Below are 4,870 nucleotides of genomic sequence, written 5' to 3'. Positions count from 1 at the left end.
CCCCACTCCATCTTCCCCAGAATTGCCTATCACAATTCCCATTACAGACAGTGATTTCCACTGGGTGCTCCGGGTGGAAAACAATCTCCCCACCCCTTCCCATGCTTTACTAAGAGTGCTTATTGCCTAATTGGAAGAACTTCAAGCAAGGCAACTAGAAAAATGGTCTAATTCAGGGTTTCTTAAACTAAGCACCATTGACATTTTGGGTCTTTGTGGCTGAATAATTCTCAAGGCCAGCAGAAACCTCTCCCTCCCAGAGTGGCACCAAAAATGTCTCCAGATGTTGCCAGTTGTACCCTGGGGAGAGCTGGAAGGGGGGGGGGGAGAGGGAGTACAGCTATCAACATCTGGAGATATTTTTGGTGTCAGTTGCGAACCATTAATAGGTCTAATCTGTGAAACTTCAGGCTCGGTAACTAGGTTAATTTTAAGGGAGATTTGTGAAGTCAGAACAGATAGTTGTCTTTCATGCATGGTAACAGGGAGACTGTTATTTATTGTTATTAAGTCCAGGCAGGCAGGAAGCACAGACTGGCCTAAAGAGTCTGTACCCATGAGAAAGGCAGTTCGATGAAAGGCTGTCTGCTCTTCAGAAGGGTCTGCGCATGTGAAGGGACCATGAGGATGGGCGGGGTTAAGGAAGATGGAGAACATGGGTGTAAGCCAGGAAGCTGGTGGACAGTTGTGTGATGTGCGGTGTAATTTCTCCCCACAACTATCAAGACCCCGGTAAAGTTACTAAGCTCTCAAAACCAAATTGTAAGTGGGTGTGGGAAATTATAGTGTGTGCCGCTAGTTCAAGACCAACCTGAGGAAGCACTTATGGACCTGCAGCAGAGATGAGAGGCCCAGGAGGTAGGAAGATGGGAAGGTCACAGGAATCATGGAAAGGGCAATAACTTGCACAAACTGTGGTTTTGGAAGTTTGGGCCAAGTGTACCAAAACTGGTGAGAAAGATCAGGAACCCAAATAACAAATAATTTCTTCTTGGCCTCAGCATCCTTTCTATCAGTAGGTTATGCAAGGAAGTGTGTGCTACGGAGTGCACACACCCCTGATGGCAGTTAAGGACTTTTTTGGTTTTTGTTAATCCTCACCTGAGGATGTTTTTCCATTGATTTTTAGAGAGAGTGGAATGGAGGGGAGAGACAGAGAGCGAGCAACCTTGATGTGAGAGAGACACGTGCCCTGGGCTGGGGATTGAGCCTGCAGCCCAGGTGCACATCCTTGACTGGGATCGAACCCCAGACCTTACAGTCTCCGGACTGACACTCTATCCACTGAGCCAAACCGGCTAGGGCAAGAACTTTTGTTCTAGAAGCAAGGCAAGTGGCTGAAGCCCTAGGCTAGGTGTCCCCAGTCCTGAGATTATCAGGATATGGGCTTCGTAACTTCTGTTCTTATACCTTCCCCAAATCTGTAGCAAGATCTAATCATCTCTGTTCTCTTTCAATTACATTCTTATTATAAATGGGTGTTGCAGATACTTTTTGGGGTGTTTGCCCGGCTCCCATGTCCCCCCAACTCTCTAGACCTGCCCCTAGCTGCCATGTTCTTACCTGCCCTCACCCCTGCTCCTGGCCTGGGCCCCAGCTGATTGGATCAATAAAATAATCCCTTTAGAAATTGGAATTAGCATTTGAATTCAGTTAGTCTGTCTGGGCATGTGCTGGCACTGAGACACCCACAAATTTTTGGGAGATGAGAGAGTGATTTTTTTTTTTTTAATCCTCACCTGAGGATATTTTTTTCCATTGATTTCTAGAGAGAGTGGAAGGGAGGGAGAAGGGGGAGAGAAAGAGAGATAAACATCAACTTGAGAGAGACACTTCTATTGGTTGCCTCCTGCACTTGTCCCTACCGGGACTGGGGAACCTGCAACTTGACAGGGAATCAAATCCACGACCCTTTGGCCTAAGGACCAATGCTCTAACCACAGAGCAAAACCGGCCAGGGCAAGGGAGTCATTTTCCATCCTGCCGACACAGAAGCAGGGAGAAACAGCCTTCAGAATAGAGACAGCCAGTCGGCCTGTTGGTCAAATCCCTCTAGTATTAACTACAACAATCAAGGCTTAACTAGAACAAGACTGCGCACAAAGACCACTAGGGAGTGCACCAAGAAAGCGTAAAAAATGCGGAGACAAAAAAACATGACAGAAATGGAGGATATAGAGCTAAAAAACGCAATTTTGAGGGCTTGCAAAAATGTGCTAGAAGCTGCCAATAAACTTGAGGAGAGACTCACGAAAACTAATGAGACCCTCGATGCTATGATAAAGAACCAACTAGAAATTAAGCATACACGGACTGAAATAAAGAATATTATACAGACACCCAATAGCAGACCAGAGGAGCGCAAGAATCAAGCCAAAGATTTGAAATGCGAAGAAGCAAAAAACACCCAACCGGAAAAGCAAAATGAAAAAAGAATCCGAAAATACGAAGATAGTGTAAGGAGCCTCTGGGACAGCTTCAAGCGCACTAATATCAGAATAATAGGGGTGCCAGAAGATGAGAGACAGCAAGATATTGAAAACCTATTTGAAGAAATAATGGCAGAAAACTTCCCCCACCTGGTGAAAGAAATGGACTTACAGGTCCAAGAAGCGCAGAGAACCCCAAACAAAAGGAATCCAAAGAGGACCACACCAAGACACATCATAATTAAAATGCCAAGAGCAAAAGACAAAGAGAGAATCTTAAAAGCAGCAAGAGAAAGAGACTCAATTACCTACAAGGGAATACCCATACGACTGTCAGCTGATTTCTCAACAGAAACTTGGCAGGCCAGAAGGGAATGGCAAGAAATATTCAAAGTGATGAATACCAAGAACCTACAACCAAGAATACTTTATCCAGCAAAGCTATCATTCAGAATTGAAGGTCAGATAAAGAGCTTCACAGATAAGGAAAAGCTAAAGGAGTTCATCACCACTAAACCAGTATTATACGAAATGCTGAAAGGTATCCTTTAAGAAGAGGAAGAAGAAAAAGGTAAAGATACAAATTGTGAACAACAAACATGCATCTATCAACAAGTGAATCTAAGAACCAAGTGAATAAATAATCTGATGTACAGAATGAACTGGTGATTATAATGAATCAGGGACATAGAAAGGGAATGGACTGACTATTCTTGGCGGGGAAAGGGGAATGGGAGATGCGGGAAGAAACTGGACAAAAATCGTGCACCTATGGATGAGGACAGTGGGTGGGGAGTGAGGGCGGAGGGTGGGGCGGGAACTGGGAGGAGGGGAGTTATGGGGGAAAAAAAAAGAGGAACAAATGTAATCTGAACAATAAAGATTTAATAAAAAAAAAAAAAGAATAGAGAAGCCTGAAAGACGTGAAGAAGGGGACAGAGAAGGGGCTCCTGCTGGAGCACAAGTTTAGATCTGTAAGAAGTCTAGTTTCCTTTGGGTTTGTGACAGACTCTAGAATCTTTTGATAAATTCCTCTTCTGTCTTGAGCTGTCTAGAGTAGACAGAGACCAACCTAGAGAATCTAATACCATAAGGTAAAGTAATTCTGTTTCTAACTGGTTTTATTTTTATTTTTAATCCTCACCTGACGATATTTTTTCATGAGAGGGAAAGACAGAGAGAAATATCGATGTGAGAGAGACACATTGATTGGTTGCCTCCTGCACACTTCCCAACCAGGGCCTGCAACCAAGATACGTACCCTTGACCAGAATCAAACCCAGGACCCTTTGGTCTGCAGGCCGACACTCTATCCATTGAGCCAAACCAGCTAGGGCTCTACCTAGTTTTACGCATTAGTGATAGTTGTCTTCCCAGGAAAATATAGAGAGGTGACCCAGCTTCCTCAATAGAAAAATCTCAGATTTCTAGTTGACTGGCCTTTTTTATTTTATTTCACCCCTAGAAAAACTAAGAACTATTTGCAAGATCTTTAGGTTCATATTGCTACTTGAAGAATTTAAAAAAATATATTTTTATTGATTTTAGAGAGGAAGGAAGAGGGGGAGAGAGAAAGATCAATGATGAGAAAGAATCATTGATTGGCTGCCTCCTGCATGCACCCCACTGGGGATTGGGCCCGGAACCCAGGCACGTGCCCTGACCAAAAATCAAACCTGACATCCTGGTTTATAGGTTGGCATAACCACTGAGCCACATGGGCCGGGCTTGAAGAATTTTTTTTTTCCTGTGTTCAGTGCTCTTTCTTTTTTTTTATTTCTTTTTTTTAAAATTAAATCTTTATTGTTCAGATTACTACATTAGTTACTCTTTTTTCCCACCATAACTCCCCTCCCCCCAGTTCCCACCCCACCCTCCGCCCTCACTCCTCACCCAGTGTAGGACATTTTTCTTATACTACAGTATCCGTGTGCCGCCCGTTTATTAGGAAGCACGTGCTTTGAGAGAAGAGGTTATTTTCTTGCTGAATTTCAAATACCCAACAGTGGCCAGCAAAGAGCCTTAAACATGTGCATGTTAAGCATTCAATAAGTAGTAGTTGAATTAAAATAAAATTTGCAGCCCTGGCTGGTTTGGCTCAGTTTGGCTTAGAGCGCCGGTCTGAAGACCAAAGGATTGTGGGTTCAATTACTGGTCAATGGCATGTACCTCAGTTGCTCATTCAATATCGGGGTGAGTACGGGAGGCAGAAGATCAGTGGAAAAAATATCCTCGGTGAGGATTAACAAAAACAAACAAACAAACATAAAAAAGGTGTGCTATTGTTGTCACTAACTGCGAATCTTTAGAAATAAAGTGTTTGGGATTCTGGTGCAATGAACAGGACTATTGTTTTTAAAGTTCTTTATTCCAAGCAGCAATAATTCATATGGATACTAGCAGGACTTAGTGAGACCTGTAAAACATGTGGAATTTGGAAA

The 4,870-nt window shown here is 43.4% G+C and overlaps 1 protein-coding gene and 1 long non-coding RNA gene across 2 annotated transcripts in view; both read left to right on the top strand.

Annotated features, from left to right (window-relative positions):
* LOC106728055 overlaps window positions 1-2,116 on the top strand; it is a 17,816-nt gene extending 15,700 nt beyond the window's left edge. Inside the window, exon 3 of the long non-coding RNA XR_001364301.1 lies at window positions 2,023-2,116. This is a non-coding gene — a long non-coding RNA (uncharacterized LOC106728055). The remainder of the gene's footprint in view (window positions 1-2,022) is intronic.
* Window positions 1-4,870, top strand: part of RASA3 (RAS p21 protein activator 3) — a gene marked incomplete at its 5' end in the record, with an annotated part of 194,043 nt that overhangs the window by 40,099 nt on the left and 149,074 nt on the right. The window lies entirely within an intron of this gene.

This window comes from Myotis brandtii, unplaced genomic scaffold, assembly GCF_000412655.1.
Source record: "Myotis brandtii unplaced genomic scaffold, ASM41265v1 scaffold528, whole genome shotgun sequence".
Classification (NCBI taxonomy): Eukaryota; Metazoa; Chordata; class Mammalia; order Chiroptera; family Vespertilionidae; genus Myotis; species Myotis brandtii.
This window is presented reverse-complemented; position numbering and strand designations above follow the sequence as displayed.